Source organism: Sinocyclocheilus grahami, unplaced genomic scaffold (assembly GCF_001515645.1).
Source record: "Sinocyclocheilus grahami isolate Dianchi unplaced genomic scaffold, SAMN03320097.WGS_v1.1 scaffold1864.1, whole genome shotgun sequence".
Taxonomy (NCBI): Eukaryota; Metazoa; Chordata; class Actinopteri; order Cypriniformes; family Cyprinidae; genus Sinocyclocheilus; species Sinocyclocheilus grahami.
This window is the reverse complement of record NW_015507043.1, coordinates 8,830-29,537: the sequence shown is the minus strand read 5'-3', so window position 1 is coordinate 29,537 and position 20,708 is coordinate 8,830. Positions and strand designations below refer to the sequence as shown.

General features: G+C 34.1%; 1 pseudogene; it reads left to right on the top strand.

The window, feature by feature from the left end:
* Window positions 1–4,529: 4,529 nt before the first annotated feature.
* Window positions 4,530–20,708, top strand: part of LOC107573082 (hexokinase-2-like) — a 21,335-nt pseudogene continuing 5,156 nt past the window's right edge.

Here is a 20,708-nt window from a genome sequence, read left to right as displayed (position 1 = left end):
ATACAAAACACCAAAAGAAAGAACAGGGTATCTGCTTGTAAACAAAAACATTTTATTCTAGCTTCATGCATTCTTTTTTAACACTCGAATGTGGGTAAGTTTCATAAACAAAAAATAAAGAAATAAACAACATTTTGAACAAAAAGCTGAAAGGAAAAAGACTATGAATTGTATTCAGAATGAAGCTTGACAGTCATTATTACCTCTTCATTGGTCGACATTTTATTCCATAAAGTTGCACAGTTTTGATGCTGTTTTATGTCTGAAGATCGTGTTAGATTACATGTGGACGCATCTGTTGTTTCGGTTTCTTCTTCACTTGTGTTTTTTGGAAATTCTGTACAGAAGATGTGTACTAGCGCCCCGTACAGTATAACAATGAAAACACGCATTCTAGGAGCACAAGTATAGCTCAAATATGTTTAGACTTAGTATAAGTCAAGTATACTGAAATGTCATTTTAAGTATATTTCTGAGAAGAACATACAAAGTAGACAAAGTATACTTTCATATTTTTAGTTTAAAAAAAGTATACTAATAGCACGCTTGAATAAACTTCTTTTTCGTAAGGGTAATCTAACAAGTTTATCATCATGTAATCTGTAATCAGTAACGGTAATCCAGCTCTGGCGATTTCTTATTAAAATGATTGCTATAGGCTACCATTTTGTGTGTGTGTGTGTGTTGATGTTGAAAACATTCATGTTCTGTAAAAATGAAAACACTTTAAAATTACCATTTACAATTTATTCACATTTGCAGAACATAAATGTGATAAGACTCAACATAAACTTCATATGCATTCTCTCCCATCTGTAAACGAGTTTGCTCTTATGAGGAAATAAATACAGCAAGTCTCATGACAGTTCAGTATCAAATCAACCATCAAGCTACTCATCATCCGCTGCGGTCGTCACGCTCATGTCCTCAGACTGAAAGGGGTTCTTCGTCGACTCCAGGACCTGAGAGAGACCAGCACTGCAGTGACAGCACAAGATCCCACCAACACCTCTACCAAGTCTGAGGTCCACTAGAAAAAAATTATATACAGTATATATATATTAGTGCTGTCAAATGATTAATCGCGATTAATCGCATCCAAAATAAAAGTGTTTGTTTACATAATACATGTGTACTGTTGTCATTTATTATGTATATATAATACAGTACATATTTTGAAAATATTTACATGTATATACATTGATATATTTATATTATTATATGTTATATTATATATATAAACATATTTAATATATAAACATTAAATTTTTCTTAAATAGATACATGCATGTGCGTATTAATATATACATAAATATAAACACTTTTATTTTGGATGTGATTAATCGTTTGACAGCACTAATTATTATTATATATATATAGTATCAACATTTGAAGTGGATCAAAAAAGTTAATCAAAGTTGCCCTAAGACAAGAAAACATTTTGGTTTTAGGTTTTAGGACAACTTTGATGAAACACTCACTCAATCTCTCCGCTAGATGGCGCTGTATGGCAATATCTTTCTGTCAATGCACTTTACTCCACTGAAACTCTTTTAAAGATTTTGAAGACTTCTGATTGTGATGTGATTGAATGTTAAGCTCTTATTCTACTGCCAGTAATGTCAATATAATATCATCATAAATCATATCAGCATAACATAATAATAATATAATAATAATAATGCATTGTTATGAGAAATAATAATAAACAATAATTTTATGACTTAACTCTTCATAAAAATAACCAGCCTGATATTGAGTTTTTCCTTTGTTTACAAAATCTTAGCAAAAGATTTTTTAGTTTTCAACAACAACATCCTATCTGAAAGCTGTTAGTGTCTGGCACGTCATATTTTTGCAGCATACAAAATACAAACATGAATGCAGCCGATTGCATTTGCATAAGCGTTGTATCTTCATGCATGCATAGTTATTTATTTTTGCCTGTCTTCCCTTTCGTTTGGTAGTAAAAGACACACTTCAAAATCTATCTCCACTTCTTCATTCAGTGAAACAGTGCAATGAACATATCTGATGATAATTACACACGCACACAAATAAGCTCATTATTCTTCAGGAAATGTATCATCGCCTTAAAAAAATCCTTTATGAATCAGTTAAATGCAAATGCATCTTTTGCTTGAGTCATTTGTGCAATGCACTGTGGTTAAAAAAAAGACACTGCATACTTATACTTAATTATGTACTTTACTTCAGAGTCTCTTAAGATTCCTGGAAATATTCCTAGCAAAGCTCATTCATAAGAATAACTGTTCAGCTTCATTACTTTCCTGTTAAAGCATAGCACCACAACACAAGCCAACGATGCATCATGAAATCACCAAACTGTCCATCAAGCACGACAGTAATCAGAGAATATATCTCCCATATTCACAGTCACTCATGGGCTAATGTCTTATTTTTACATGCCTTGGACACAACGTTCAAAGAGGCTTTTTTCTTTTCTGTTTGGCTTAGTATTGTTTTTTTCTATAATTATTTATAAGACAACTTCAGTCATCATCAAATCAGATATTCATGACTATGTGTGTATTTTTAGGAAATAAATAGCATTTTTCTTTTATGTTCCATTTTAGTAGTTTGATAAATTAATATGTATTGCCATGGAGAAGAAACGGCTGATATAAATAACTGACTGGATCAACAAAAAGCCAACATTGATTTTATGGCACAAAAACGGAAAGCTATTCAAAAGTGGACTTGTGTATTTCATGCAAGAGGCTTGATTTCGTGTCCTATGATTTTTGTGAGCAATTGAGCCACATTCGTAGGACCTCAGCCTGATGACAGAGGACCGGCTCTCTCCAAAGACTTTCTGTGAAATTATAATCATAACTCAAATCTAGTGAGCAGGAAGTGGTGTTGCATGTAAATAATAAGAGGAAACGTACTGAGCACACTCACAGTCACTTACAGCGCTTACCCTTGCTGCTTTGGCCTCAGATTAGCAAAGACTGGGACAGAATGGCATGTGATGTATATGTAATTAGGATGGCTATCAAATCTGGCAACACGTTCTATGGCTGGCTTGTAACAGATGGTCACACGGTTTTTAAAAACACTCACTTTATACACATCTCCAGGGATTTCTGACCTTATGAACTCTTCCTAGTTATGAGCTAAAACATCTAACCTCCCAAATGTGTGGGTGGACAAATACAGGACTTGAAATCAAGACACTGCTGCAGTGAAAAATAGTCATACGGAAACTATTGCTGGTAATGCTATGTTATGAAATAAGGAGACGTGGCACATATACACAGTCAGAAGTCAGAAACAGCTTTATTGGCAAATATGTTTGCACTTACAAGGAATGTGTTTAGTGTCACAAGCTTACAGTACACTGGGTCACACTGTAAAAAATACAAAAAAAGTTGAGAAAACGTCAAAGTTTAAGGCAACCAGCTTCAGCAGATTTTATAATACATTAAAACTGTTCTTACGATTATTTATAAGATGATGCAACATGTTATAAGGTTTCTTATAATGCATCTTCAAAAAACTTCATTCTGTGTGATTTATTAGCTTGTTTACCCATGGGGACCACAATTTAGGTCCCCACCGTGACACGAGTCCCCATGAGTCTGTGTGTATTCAGGTTTAAGTTCCCACCAGAATAGAAAAAACAGACACACACACACACACACACACACACACACACACTCACTCACTCAATCTCTCCGCTAGATGGCGCTGTATGGCAATATCTTTCTGTCAATGCACTTTACTCCACTGAAACTCTTTTAAAGATTTTGAAGACTTCTGATTGTGATGTGATTGAATGTTAAGCTCTTATTCTACTGCCAGTAATGTCAATATAATATCATCATAAATCATATCAGCATAACATAATAATAATATAATAATAATAATGCATTGTTATGAGAAATAATAATAAACAATAATTTGATGACTTAACTCTTCATAAAAATAACCAGCCTGATATTGAGTTTTTCCTTTGTTTACAAAATCTTAGCAAAAGATTTTTTAGTTTTCAACAACAACATCCTATCTGAAAGCTGTTAGTGTCTGGCAGGTCATATTTTTGCAGCATACAAAATACAAACATGAATGCAGCCGATTGCATTTGCATAAACGTTGTATCTTCATGCGTGCATAGTTATTTATTTTTGCCTGTCTTCCCTTTCGTTTGGTAGTAAAAAACACTTCAAAATCTATCTCCACTTCTTCATTCAGTGAAACAATGAACGTATCTGATGATAATTACACACGCACACAAATAAGCTCATTATTCTTCAGGAAATGTATCATCGCCTTAAAAAAATCCTTTATGAATCAGTTAAATGCAAATGCATCTTTTGCTTGAGTCATTTGTGCAATGCACTGTGGTTAAAAAAAAGACACTGCATACTTATACTTAATTATGTACTTTACTTCAGAGTCTCTTAAGATTCCTGGAAATATTCCTAGCAAAGCTCATTCATAAGAATAACTGTTCAGCTTCATTACTTTCCTGTTAAAGCATAGCACCACAACACAAGTCAACGATGCATCATGAAATCACCAAACTGTCCATCAAGCAGGACAGTAATCAGAGAATATATCTCCCATATTCACAATCACTCATGGGCTAATGTCTTATTTTTACATGCCTTGGACACAACGTTCAAAGAGGCTTTTTTCTTTTCTGTTTGGCTTAGTATTGTTTTTTTCTATAATTATTTATGAGACAACTTCAGTCATCATCAAAGAAGATATTCATGACTATGTGTTTATTTTTTTATGTTCCATTTTAGTAGTTTGATAAATTAATATGTATTGCCATGGAGAAGAAACGGCTGATATAAATAAAAATATATAAATAACTGACTGGATCAACAAAAAGCCAACATTGATTTTATGGCACAAAAACGGAAAGCTATTCAAAAGTGGGCTTGTGTATTTCATGCAAGAGGCTTGATTTCGTGTCCTATGATTTTTGTGAGCAATTGAGCCACATTCGTAGGACCTCAGCCTGATGACAGAGGACCGGCTCTCTCCAAAGACTTTCTGTGAAATTATAATCATAACTCAAATCTAGTGAGCAGGAAGTGGTGTTGCATGTAAATAATAAGAGGAAACGTACTGAGCACACTCACAGTCACTTACAGCGCTTACCCTTGCTGCTTTGGCCTCAGATTAGCAAAGACTGGGACAGAATGGCATGTGATGTATATGTAATTAGGATGGCTATCAAATCTGGCAACACGTTCTATGGCTGGCTTGTAACAGATGGTCACACGGTTTTTAAAAACACTCACTTTATACACATCTCCAGGGATTTCTGACCTTATGAACTCTTCCTAGTTATGAGCTAAAACATCTAACCTCCCAAATGTGTGGGTGGACAAATACAGGACTTGAAATCAAGACACTGCTGCAGTGAAAAATAGTCATACGGAAACTATTGCTGGTAATGCTATGTTATGAAATAAGGAGACGTGGCACATATACACAGTCAGAAGTCAGAAACAGCTTTATTGGCAAATATGTTTGCACTTACAAGGAATGTGTTTAGTGTCACAAGCTTACAGTACACTGGGTCACACTGTAAAAAATACAAAAAAAGTTGAGAAAACGTCAAAGTTTAAGGCAACCAGCTTCAGCAGATTTTATAATACATTAAAACTGTTCTTACGATTATTTATAAGATGATGCAACATGTTATAAGGTTTCTTATAATGCATCTCTCACACACACACACACACACATATATTTGATTGATTTCTTTCCCAAATTGCACTGACTGCTTTAAAATATGAGACACCAGTGTTTCAGGAGTTTAGCACATAACTGTTTTATTTCCTATTTGGGTTTATGTGTGTGCTTTATTTTTTTTTAAAGATTAACTGTTAGATGCCAGTGTTTTCTGTCATAGCTATGCAAAGATCTGATTTCAAAAACAGTTTCATAAACTATATCTTGTTATGGTTTTAAATCTGTGTTTAACCTCAGAACGTTCGCAAAGTAAAAAGAGATGCTAAACATTAATGCTTTAAATGAAATGATCATCATCTTAATTCAAGTGATGAAGGATTCTGAAAGTCTGACAGTAATCAGTGCTGAGTTCTAAGGTTAGTGTAAATGTTTGAATATGATTAACAGTTGAAAGCATTTCTTAGAAATTTAGAAAAGTAATCAGTTACATTATTTTATTAAAGTAATTAAAAGTTAATCAGTAACCGATTACATTTCCAAAGTAACCTTGAATCCCTACACTGGTTTTAACACTTAACAACTTAAGCGGCGCCTTCTGACTTCTGCTGCTTTGCTGTGATGTCCTCAACTCAACACACTTCAGACCAGCCGATACCATCTCCGGAACTGACAAGATGTTTTCTTACCACGATATTTATACATCTTGCACCTGCCACCGTGTATAGTGTGTTATGTGCTAAAACGTAATTTGTGTTCACACAGTAACAGAATACAGTTGACAGCACTGTTTTAGAGTGCTGCTGTTTAGTTTGGTTATAAACAACGTCGACGACCCTCATGCATTTCTTTCTTATGCACGTTCCAACCATGAAAATCAGTGGGCTTAAACAACATTGGACCTTATTAACGTTAATTGTGTGGACAGTGAGACTACATTTTAAAAATATCTCTTTTGGAAAAGCACATTTCAAATGCTGGATGGAAATGCCGAGATGCACTTCCATCAGAGATAACATCTTAACTTGTGAATTAAGAAAATGTATGTGCTCAGTTGAGGTTGATAAACGTGCATAAACAACGATGGAAACTCATGTACCAAATAAATCTGTGATGTGCAATAAAAAACTTTGCCTCAACAGATCATGTGATTGGATAATTGGACTAACAGTGCACCGATCTCATTGCACACCACCTCAAACGCTGTTTTAATAATCCTGCAATGCTTGAGCCAGAGACTGTCACCAAAATGATTTGGTATAAATGCCTCCCAGAACTGTCTTACACAAACGCTGTCATGTGATCTTGCATTCCAAAACGTCAGGCTTCTGACTGCAAACGTGAGAGAACCTGACGCTGTTGCATTGTTGCATTTCATCTGAGCGTTCTGCAAGTCATTTGTTATGGAGGGAAAAAGAGCCACTTTCATTTAACTTTCTTTTTTATTCTTAATACTTTGCATCGATTTCTCAGGAACTGACCGTTTTGTTCACTTAAACACATAGGATGGAAACAGTGCGTATTATCAAATGCTTTGTGATATTCAACCTTTCTGTACAAGTTAAATTCACAACTTAAATGGAAACTATTGAACATTTCATTAAAAATGACCAAGGGACTATTTGGTTAAAGGCATGTAATATCAGCTAAAAAAAAACGTAGTTCTGAGAAAATGCATATTGAAATGAACCTCTCAAGTGTCGAGGGGCTTTAAGAGGAAGGAGTAGGGCCCTGACCTTTAAACAATTTTGTCGATTTTGTAGGTTAATGGTTTTATAAGCGATTATCCGCTTTGAGCTCTGCTGATTTATGCTGCAGCGTTTTGTCTGTGTTGTATTTATGGAGCTGTACATGAAGGCAGTAAAAATTACGCCGGGATTCAGATTCCTTTTCAATCTTTAATTGCACACACTGACCTTCTTCATGACCTGACATTATTACACACTTATCTTGAGTTCTAGAGTGGAGACAAGAAAAGAGTTTGCTTCCTCTTTTCTTCTGCAGTGTTATTGTGCGAATACATTCTGAACCGCATTGAAGGGCCTTGCATGCGTTCGGGTCAAAATCAGGTGAAAGGTGATGCTGGTGTAGAAATCGGTGTGTAATTGGAAAGCTGTGGAGTTCAGTCCTAAATAGAATTGAACACAGGGCAGAAACATGATTGAAGTAATTACTTTTTCAACATTATTACAGACCTATAATTGAGCACTTATAATACAGTATGGGGTGAATTAACACTGGATATTTTTTTAACTCTTGACTTTTCTGACAAACACTGTCAGCTACATACTGGCCAATACAGCTGGATGATATAGTTCAAACCTCACACTTCTGAGGATATTAAATGGAAATCTAAGAGTTGATGTATTTGCACTGGAAATGCTTTTAAAAAGTTGTTTTTTTCTTCAGACGAATCATCTTTTTAACATTGTGGTTGAGTAGATTTTTAATTGAATGAAATTAAAATGATCAGGGCATGATTTATTTTACTAAATGAGCACAAAGGATTATAATTCCTATTTTTCATATATCTGTTTTATAAAAAAAATGCCACAGAAAGACCTGTATTTTGTTGTTGTTTTTGAAACAGATGCAATTAAACGAATCAAGTAGCAACTGCAATGCTGCTTTTACTCCTCAAGTTTAAACCAGAGGTTATTAAAATATCTCTGTCTTAACACGATAATTATATACTCGTTTATGTGTCCTGTCACATACAGTATGTAACTGACGTCAAGGCCTTGCTGTTCAGTCATTGAGTCTGATATTTACTGAGCCATTTGAGAACAGAGACGGGACCTTGAATTAGTGCTGGGCGGTATACCGGTTCATACCGAATACCGGTGTTTATTTTTGTTATGATATGAATTTTTAAAATACCGCAATACCGGTGTATGTCGCTTAAACAACGTTGGGAACGCGACACTGTTTGAAAGGGGTTTCTTTTCACTGCATGTTGATTTTATCAGATGATGCCGTGATTATAAATGAGAGTGACTCCTGGTTAACATGTATTAAAGGGGGTCGTGTTTAGTCACTATTTAGTGTGGTATTTTTCTACAATATTCACTCATCATGACAGTAAAATAGTGCATTCGAAGTCAATATACTGCTGTATTTCCTCTCAATCAGTAGAAAATGTGGTTAACACCGGCTCATGCATGAAAAAACAAATACCGTCTACCGTGAAACCGGTATAACTTTGAAAAATACCGTGATATACATTTTTGGTCATACCGCCCAGCACTACCTTGAATTCAAGGTGACCGGCCTGTTTGTGTGTGTATATAATTTATATTAGTTTATTGAAAGTATATTTCATTTTGCTGAAGTGGGTATACTGTACTTTCCATGTTAATCAAAGTGTCTTGCTATATATATACACTGCCGTTCAAAAGTTTGGGATCAGTAAGACTGTAATGTTGTTTAAAGAGGTCTCTTCTGCTCATCAAGGCTGCATTTATTCAAATCAAATAAAAATGTAGCATCTTGCTAAATGTTATTACAATATAAAATAATGGCTTCTATTTTAATAGTATAATTTATTTCTGTGATGCAAAGCTGAATTTCCATCATCATTAGTCCAGTATAAAGTGTCACATGATCTTCAGAAATCATTCTAATATGCTGATTTATTATTAGAATTATCAACAGTTGTGCTGACAAATATTTATTTGGAAACTGTGATATTTTTTCAGGATTCTTTGATGAATAAAAAGTTTAAAAGAATAGCATTTATTCAAAATATAAATATTTTCTAACAATATAAATCTTTGCTGTCAATTCTTATCAATTTAACACATCCTCGCTGAATAAAAGTTTTAATTAACTATTAGAACTTCTTGTTAATTGTATACCTTGTCATTTATTTTGAGATTGCCATGAAAATAGTACGGAAGAGGATTAGGGCCAAGCAATAATAAAAAAATAAAACCATCTCGAGATTAAAGTTGTTAAATTTCAAGAATAAAGTCGAGATAAAATCTTGAGATTAAACTCATTAAATTTCGAGAATAAAGTCGTTATGTTTTGAGAAAAAAAGTCGAGATAAAAAGTTGAGAATAAACACACTCGTGTAATTTTTTTTCTCTAAATTTAACGACTTTAATCTCGAGATGGTTTAATTTTTTTATTATTGCTTGGCCCTAATCCTCTTCCGTAAAATAGCCGTTAAAAAGTGAATAAATAAATAAATAAATATTGTATCATTTTAAATGAGTTCTCATGTTTGTGTGCATGATGCCTGCACTAAAAAAAATAACTTGAAGGATTTACTTTGTAACAATTTGCACTAACACATTTTAAATACATTTTATTGCTACTGCTCTATGCAATGCACTTACTATTGAACTTAACATTCATAAATATTACATAATTATATACAATTTCACATATACAATTAAATCAAATCTACATACCTAAGTTAATTAAATTTAACAAAGAAAATAAGTCACTTTTTAACTTGGCCAGTAAAAGTCATGCCTGATCACAGGGAGGTCACTGCATCTTAGTTCCACATTAAACATTGTAACATTAGGATAATAAAGTGTTGAGAAACAAGTCATAACGCAATGCACAAGCACTGTCTTTAAACATGGATTATAGTGTGGGTGTTTGGCAATGGGAAAAAATGACATTGTGAAATTCCTTTTTTTCACAATATACTGCGATATGAAAAAAAATACAGCAGTTTTCACCTGATGACTTGAATAGTTTATTTGGAAAGAATGAATCATTTTAGAGTTAATGGGACGATTTTGTTGGGAGGTGTCTCTGCATAGAAAATGAAAAAAATTGCACTGCCAAAAATGTCACTAGCTCTGCCAGAATATATTTTTTTACCAATTTTAATGCCATAGCAAAAACTACCACCTTCACTATATATAGTTCAGACATTATTGAAGACAAGTGAATAGTCGGTAATAAAAACAAACAACAGCACAAATGAAACAAACAGTGGTTTATGTTTTTCAGGTCTAACAATAGCAATCAGGTACAGAAATTAAAAAATCTAATGTAAAATAACACTGCACCATTGGTGTATAGGACGCCTGTCAAGTGGCACTGAAATTTGGAAAAAACAACTCAAGGTCTCTTTTTTATTTTACTTTTTTTTTCACTTTATTTGACTTGATTGCCGCTTTTCTGGAACGCCGTGTCCTGCAAAAGTCACGAGACGCGAACGTGAAAGTAGTGCAATGGAGTGCAAAAGTGCGTGGAAAAACTCTTAACACGACTTAACGTTATAAAACAACAACAACCAGGGGAAATCTATTTTCTCTCTCCTTTCACATGTCATGAACACTATACTTCTAAAACAACGGCACCGTAATGTTTTTACACTTAACATGGCTTATGCACTAAAGTAATATTCAAAGATCAAACTCTGCAGAAGAGCCCAGAAAATGAACGCAACACAAAAAAGTTTTAGCGTTTTTCCCCAACTGTAGAAATGGGTAATGTGAAATTGTTAAAGTGATTTGTTATTTTATTTTATTTGTTTGAACCTGTTCTTACATTTAGTTATTTTGTGTAACTGGATATAATGTTAAATAACATATGTGACCCTGGAGCACAAAACCAGTCATAAGGGTAAATTTTTTGTAAATTGGGATTTATACATCATCTGAAAGCTGAATAAATAAGCTCTCCATTGATGTATGGTTTGTTAGGATAGGACAATATTTAGAAATCTGGAATCTGAGGGTGCAAAAAAATCTAAATATTGAGAAAATCATCTTTAAAGTTGTTCAAATGAAGTTCTTAGCAATACATATTACTAATCAAACATTAAGTTTTGATATATTTACGGTAGGACATTTACTAAATATCTTCATGGAACATGATCTTTACTTAATATCCTAATGATTTTTGGCATAAAAGAGAAATGTATAATTGTGACCCATACAATGTATTGCTGGCTATTGCTTCAAATATCCCCCAGTGACTTAACACTGCTTTTGTGCTGCAGGGACACATATAATGTTTATCAATAATAACAGCAAATGCATCAATGCAATGATAATTCACCACATTCATTAATGTTAAATAAGTTATGCAACTGTGGAGACGGACTACAATAAAATTCATACATTGTGAGAGTGCTTTAGAGTTGTTACTTTCCTTACAGCTTCATAACATTACAACTTTGCTCTCATAACTTCAGCTTTCTCATAGTTTAGAATTTATGCCTTAAAATATGCCGTGATGTGACGTTATTCTCAAAAACTTTGACCATTTGTTGCGACTTAACACTGCTTTTGTGCTGCAGGGACACATATAATGTTTATCAATAATAACAGCAAATGCATCAATGCAATGATAATTCACCACATTCATTAATGTTAAATTAGTTATGCAACTGTGGAGACGGACTACAATAAAATTCATACATTGTGAGAGTGCTTTAGAGTTGTTACTTTCCTTACAGCTTCATAACATTACAACTTTGCTCTCATAACTTCAGCTTTCTCATAGTTTAGAATTTATGCCTTAAAATATGCCGTGATGTGACGTTATTCTCAAAAACTTTGACCATTTGTTGTAAAATATTCATGTTGAAAAACTGAGATTACCACCACGTTCTTTATTCTTAAGATCTTCAGCTCTTTTAAGATAAATTTGCATTGGTTTTGTTTGCAGAAACGGGAGACTTCCTCGCTCTGGACCTGGGAGGAACAAATTTCCGAGTTCTGCTCGTTAGGGTGTCCAGTAATGGAAAGCAAAAGGTGGAGATGGAGAACCAGATCTACGCTATTCCAGAGAACATCATGAGGGGCAGCGGGACAGAGGTGAGGAGCGTTTCTGTGTGTGCTTTTCTTTCTTCAGCATTCACTAAACGTATCATGCACGTATTCAAGTTTATAAACCTGCCTGCAAAACTTGATTCATTAATAGGTGCATCATATTTAAAGAGACAGTTCACCTAAAAATGAACATTCTGACATCATTTCAAACCCGTATGACTTACTTTCTATTCTAGATATTTTGAGAAGTGTCTATACAGCCAATGTTAATCAAAAATCAAACCTTTTTTAAAAATATCATCTGGAACAGCAAATAAGTACATGATGACAGGGTTTAAATTTTTGGGTGAACTGTGCCTTTAATTCAAGTCTGCCTTATTCCAAAGTAACAAAAGTTATATGTATCATATGCATGCTCTGCATAACAACCACAAACATGCATTAGTTTAAGCATAAATCTAATTTAGGGTTAGTAATCTGGATTCATTAAAACTAGAGCAAAATAACATTTTGAACATTTTGCATGAACTGAGAGCCACCGTGTCTCTGAACATTTCATTAGCATTAATTAACAACAACACACAAGGCACACGATCTGTTTTTATTTATGGGTCTTTAAAAAAAAAAAGTTTAATTATGCATTATAAATAACTTTGTCTTGGAGCCATGATTCATCACTGTCACGTTTAAACTGCACTGTATTTAATAATAGAAACACTTCATTGCAAATTGCAAAGTTGACTGGATGAACTCTGTGCAGTTGTTTACTCTGAGAGTGAAGATGTAGAAATGTAATTCATTAAAGGGTTTAACGTTACTCTCATAATTCGTTGTCATTACAGACTAAGGCCAAATTAATGAACACATTGTGCATCGTGTTTCTGTTTTAATGCACTTTTTTTTCTTCGCTTGATCACAGCTTGAACACTTTAGATCCTAATAAAGTATAAAACAGATGTGTTCATTTGTTTCATATTCAAATCTGTTCCATTTCCATCATGAGACTAAAGCATATCCTGCTTCCCTGATACAGTGCAAACAATATTAAGCAATTTGAGATGCTACAACAATCCTTCTGCATAATAATCATATCGATTGCCATTGTGCTGAATGAAAAGTGCATCTTAATAACCCCCCGACGTCATCTGTGCTTATGAGTCTATAGCCTCTGAAAAATGTTATACTTGTGAGAAAGTTTAATTATAATTTTTATATCAGTAAGGCTCGAGCAATATGTTAATAGATTTGAACTATACATAGTATGAAATACATGTATTTTAAAAATATGACTTCTTTACTAGGGTTACACTTGATCTCTTTGCTTCTTGTACCTAAACCTTTTATCCACCTTTTTTGGGCCATAATTGTATTTTTTGGCACGGGACTCTTTTAATTGTAATGAATCCTTCATCTAAGTTAAATCAGTCTTAAAATGAATTTCTCTTCATTTCCAGCTCTTCGATCACATAGCTGAATGCTTGGCTAATTTCCTCGAGAAACTGGGCATAAAGACAAGAAGCTGCCTCTTGGCTTTACCTTTTCGTTTCCTTGCCAGCAGACCAAGCTAGATGAGGTGAGATGGGAAGGGAAACTAAAATTAGCAGCTCTTCTGTGAGATTGCAATGTTTCCATGGTTCTGTACAGAGTTTTCTGGTGTCCTGGACCAAAGGGTCTAAGGCGAGTGGAGTGGAGGGGAGAGATGTTGTGGGCCTGTTGAGAAACGCCATAAAGAAGAGAGGGGTGAGTGTCATGATTTTACATCCACAAGCTATTATTGCTTTAGTAGTGTTTCTAGTACAGTCCTAACAATGTGCGAACGCTTCTGAGCTTTATATACACTACCAGTCAAAAGTTTGGGATCAGAATTTATTATTAAAAAATGTAATATTGTGAAATATTATTATGATGTAAAATAACATTTTTCTATTTTAATATACATTAAAATCTAATTTATTTTTAGAATTTTCAGCATCATTCCTCCAGTCTTCAGTGTCACATGATCTTCAGAAATCAGTATAATATGCTGATTTATTATCAGAGGTGAAACTGTTGCTGCTGCATGTTTCTTTGGAACCTGTGATACTTTTTTTCAGGATTCTTTGATGAATAAAAAGTTAAAAATGTATTTAGCATTTATTCAAAATAAAACTTTTCTAACAATATACACTAGCGTTCAAAAGTTTGGGGTCAGTACATTTTTATTCTTTCTGTTTTTGAAAGAAATTAAAACTTTTATTCAGCGAGGATGTGTTAAATTGCTAAGAAGTGACAGCAAAGATTTATATTGTTAGAAAAGTTTTATTTTGAATAAATGCTGAATACATTTTTAACTTTTTATTCATCAAAGAATCCTGAATAAATATCGCAGTTTCGGATGTGTTATTGTGCAGCACAACTGTTGATAATTCTAATAATAAATCAGCATATTATACTGATTTCTGAAGATCATGTGATCTTTATACTGGAGTAATGATGCTGGAAATTCAGCTTTGCATCACATGAATAAATTATATTTTAAAGTGTATTAAAATAGAAACCATTATTTTATATTGTAATAACATTTTGCAAGATTACTGTTTTTTTCTGTATTTTTTATCAAATAAATGCAGCCTTGATGCATTTATTTTTCGAATTAGTGCATCCCTGGTGGGCATAAGAGACATTTTCAAAAAAGAAAAAATCTCATTGCCTCAAACTTTTCATCTGAAAACTCTTATCCAATTCTCTTATTTCTACATTTTTAATTATTAATATCCTCTATAACTTAATATTTATTTGTGCATATTTAAAGTAAACCTGTAACTAAGATATGTCAACGGACTGAAAGCACAGATTCATATGCCTTATGATTAATAATGTAAATAATATTTTTTGCTATATGTTTCAGTGATTTTAATGGGTTAAAAGGGTGCTGCTAAAACCAAATGGACTTGAGGGTTGGCTGATTAGCACGGTCCTATTAACCCCTGCTGGGAAAAATAAACCTATACAGGTGCATCTCAAAAAATTAGAACATTGTGAAAAAGTAAAATTTTTTTGTAACTTATTTCAAAAAGTGAAACTTTCATACATTCTAGATTCATTACATGTAAAGTAAAACATTTCAAAAGTTTATTTTTTTGTTTTAATTTTGATGATTAGAGCTTACAGTATATGAAATATATGAACGTTTCACTTTTTGAAATAAGTTACAAAAAAAGAACTTTTTCACGATATTCAAATTTTTTGAGATGCACCTATATATATATATATGTGTGTATGTATATTTATATATGTGTATATACAGTATATATGTATGTAAGTATGTGTGGGTGTGTATATATATATATATATATGTGTGTATGTGTATATATACATGTGTGTATATACTAGGGGTTGAAAAACTTTTTTGAATTCGACTTTTATGTGATGAAAGTCGAGTCGAAGTCGACTAGTCGCTGATGACGTCATTAATGATCAAGTAAGTCTGGAGCTGTGATAAACAGCTTGTGCACAGCTATGGCATACGACACAGCGCTGCCCACATGGCTGTTGCTCCTATAACAGCTTTTTTATCAGTTCTTTTGTATTTGGGTCGTTATATTTCTCACAGATTTCTGCTCGCTCTAAATCAGATACAGATAAAGTAGCACAGTAAAGATAACATTAATATGAATGCGTTAGTGAGAGCGATTGCGTGTGTGAATTAATTCTACCTGGCAGCGTCTCTCTATAGTAGTGAAGCTGTGGGATTTACTAGTTATTAAGAAATATATGCTTGAACTTTTCTGTTTCTAAGCTATTTTATTGAGAAATCACAGAACAGTGTTGACAATACATTTCCGTGCTGAATGATTCTGTGTGTGTGATGTACGAGCTACTGTCTGTATCCTATGTGTGCGCGTTACAGTGCAGCAGCGCATTAGATCAGAACGTCGATTAACTTACCTGTACAATAAGCTGTTTAAAACGTGCATTCTCCCGTTCAATTTCGAGCATCCAGTAATATAATCACACATGTCTTGTGGAGCGCTTTCAGAGAATGCATTTATTTGTCATTTGAACTGTTTGGAAACGGAGAGTAAATGTGGAAGTCCTTCAAAGATTTCTTATCCTGTTGCGTCCTCTATAGGACCAGCGACTAGTCGACATCAAGCTCAAAGCGTCATGGCAGAGCATTGCAGTCGACTAGTCGATTAGTTTGTGCAACCCCTAGTATATACAGTATATATGTATGTGAGATTTAGACAGATTTGTGAACAATATTTGAGAGAAATAGGCCTTTTGTGTACATAGACAAAGTCTTAGATCTTTGAGTTCAGCTCATGAAAAATGGTGGCAAAAACAAAAGTGTTGCGTTTATAATTTTGTTCAGTGTGTGTATATATATATATATATATATGTATATGTGTATATGTGTATATGTATGTGTGTATACTGTGTATGTATATATGTGTGTGTGTGTGTGTATATATGTGGATATATATATGTTTTTCTCTGCAGGATTTTGACATTGACATTGTGGCTGTGATCAATGACACTGTCGGCACCATGATGACCTGCGGCTACGATGACCATCACTGTGAGATCGGCCTCATCGTCGGTGAGTCACGCTCGTACATTTGCACTCGTATAGAAGCTGAGATCAGCCAGCGTGTCAGTGATGCTGTCAGGTGTGCTTACTGTGAGTGAAAGGTGCTTTATTCAAACATAGACCTTTTGTTCTGTCATTTGATTTGGTTATTGGTTGTGGGAATATTAGAGCACACATTTCAGGCATTTTATAGCCTGTTCAGGCCTAAATGATTTTGGTGGCATCTTCACAATACTAATTCTCACACTCCACTAAATGAACTAATAGTTTTGATTCCTGTTCCTCAATAGTGTGTAATTATAGAGGCCAGAGCAGTCTTTCTCACAACTTTATATGCTGTGCGCAGCCTCAGTTATTACACTCTCTAATTTCTACATAATTTTAACACTCTCTCACATTAGATAACAAATACAGAGCTAAATTTATAGCTGTAAGTGGAAATACAGCCAATGAGTATTTCAGAGGGAAAACAGCTGGAGAGAAGTTTTTTCTTTTGGAAAGAAATGTAAAATTATGGCTATTAAAAAAAACAAAATTCTTCCAAGCAGCTGTTTCCTCAGCCATCTTCAAGAATCGGCTAAAAACACATCTCTTCCATCTTTATTTGACCCTCTAACTCTAGCAATCTCTATTCTAATTCTATTCTTTATAAAAAATCCCCTTTTAGACTTGCACTCTATTCGTTTACTAACTGCTTGTTTTCTTTAAAAAAACAAAAAACTAACACTAGCTTCTCTTTTTTTTAATTCTATGTATTTGTTTTGCTTTTATTTATTATACAATTAACAAAAGCAAAAATAAAAGCCCTCTAACACTACCTCGCTCTATTCTTTTTCTATTTCTAAGAATACATTTTCACAGGAATAAATGACATTAAATGTAATACATTTTTATAAACTTTTATAAGAAAATAATTTTTTTTACAATGTTTTAAATAAGTTTTAATACCGAAATTAAGTGTATAATGTGTAAATAAAATGTTTATTAAATTGATATTTAGTAAATAATAGGAACTGAACAAGAAGTCTGTACTTAATCATGATTACTGTCGTGCAAATGGAGAAAATCCTGGTTTATTTTGGCTTCTAAGACAGTGTTGAGAGACTACAGGAGGCTTTACCCTGTCATTTCCCACTGAGCCAGACCACTGTTGAGTCTACAATTGACATATAATTGAACACCGTGAAGATGTAATGAAGTAAATTCCCCTGCCTGCACCTTTGAACACAATATTGTAGGATTAGAAGGAATCTGTTGCTTTTCAAAGTGCTTTAAAACCAACAGGCTGTAGTTTCAAAGAGGAGTTGCATTGCAGAATGCTTGCGTTACTTATTTGCATTTGCTGTAGAATATTAACAGAAAAAAATGCATTGTAGACAAAGCAATAAAAATATCCCACATCTTTGAGACACGAGTCGTATGCATCATTGTCATAATATTAATTAATATTACTCAGTACTTAAATGTATAATTACACTGTAACAAGGACACCTTAAACTAAAGTGTAACCTTTTAGAAAAATATAGTTTTTGCTAATCCACTGAAGTAACTTGCAGTTTCATGCTATAATTGATTTATTTGCGTGAAACATTTTTAATGTGGGTGCAGTTATGTTTTTGCATGCAACATGTAACATCAAGCAGAATTTCCAGGAATCTTCAATGCAAACAAATTGGTGTGTGTGTGTGTTTTACAGGGACGGGCGCCAGTGCATGCTACATGGAGGAGATGCATCACCTGGAGCTGGTGGATGGAGATGAAGGGCGCATGTGCGTTCGGCGACGACGGTGCATTAGACGACATCCGCACCGAATTCGACCGAGAGATCGACGCTGGCTCCCTCAACCCTGGAAAACAGCTGTGAGTGACCGTTAGAGCTGCTAAGAGACCTTTAAAGTTGTCCAAATGAAGTTCTTAGCAATGCATATTACTAATCAAAAATTACGTTTTGATATATTTACGGAAGGAAATGTACAAAATATCTTCATGGAACATGATCTTTACTTAATATCCTAATGATTTTTGGCATAAAAGAAAAATTGATAATTTTGACCCATACAATGTATTTTTGGCTATTGCTACAAATATCCCCCAGCGACTTAACACTGCTTTTGTGCTCCAGGGACACATATGTTCCTGCTGTAGTAGTAGCTACAAAGAGTCATTACATCAACTCCTATGCCATCATTAACTGTGCATTGCCTGATCAGAACTCACAGGTCTCAAGGGTTTTAAAGCTGCAGCTCCTGACCCTAGTCATTGTGACTCCACAGGTGCTTTCATTTAAGAAGCAGCACTTCGAAAGCTCAATCAAATCCCATCATGCTTTAAGTGCTTGTTGCTGAGCTCTTTAAATGCCCTCAGCGGTGGAGTTATGCAATTGATTGCCTTATTGGATTTGCACAACAAGCACATACCAATAATTCAGTTGCTCTGAAGCCTCCTGCTCTTCTCTCCAGAGATCCCGGTTTCTGAAGATCAGTGGGGATACACTGTTTCTTTACAGCTGCAAGTCTGTTATTGTTCTCTCGCATAATCTGCTCCCTGAGGCGATGAATGCTTAGACTGTGACCAGATCGAGTTCTGCAAACGTTTTTCTCTTCCCATAAATAAGAACTCTTAACAGCAATGTGGAAAGTTACAGTAAAGCACAATATGAACTCGTCAATTACTTACTGTACTTTTTTCAGTTTATTTATAGCAGTATATGTGTCCCTGGAGCACAAAAGCAGTGTTAAGTTGCTGGGGGATATTTGTAGTAATAGCCAACAATACATTGTATGGGTCAAAATTATAGATTTTTATGGTGAGGTTTTAGGTTTGTAAAAATAAATGAATACATACACTTTGTAAAAATCGACGTGTTTCAGAAAGGTGGGGCATAGAGGAGAAACAATAATGTACAGTATGTGGAAAATAATGTGTTTTTTGAACCTTAAACCGCATAAACACATTTCATTACACTAAATACACAAAATAATGTTCTTTTTAGCAACATCATATGACCCCTTTAAAGGAGCCCGGTTGAAAATAATAATTTTCCCACTTTTTTTTGTGCAAAAAAACTTTATTAACATTATAAGTAAATCTAAATTTAAAAAAAATCCATATCATGACACCTTTAAAGATTTATATCCAATTTTTATTTATATTTTTGTCACTTGCCGAGATTAAATCTTACTGCGAGTGACTCCTGTCTCTTCTATATTAATTACACCACTCCAGATCTGCTCACCACTGGCCACTTCCAGACCTCCTTCGTCTCTGCCATCGAGAGTAAAAAGTCAGTACCTTTTTGTGCTTGTGTGTTTCTTGCTATATTAAAAAAAAGTCTGGCAGAAGTAAGAGAGTCCAAATGAGAGTCCAAACAGCTGATAAAAACATCACAATAATCCACAGCACTCCAGTCCATCAGTTAACATCTGGAGAAGACAAAAGCTGAAACACATCCAGCATTAAGATGATTTTAACACCATTGCTTCCAGAGTGTCTGAATCAGGAGAGAAATATGCAGGGATCAAACACCGTAAAACCAGTCCAAAAGAGTTAAACATATATGGATTTTGGTGTGAGAGGGCAACAGGGGATGGACCTTTCACTGGAGGGGAATTATGGCAATATTATGGACAATTTAATACAGAAGCGATGGTTTAAAGGTAAAACGGCTAAATGCTGGATGTGTTTCAGCTTGTGTCTTCTCCAGATGTTAACTG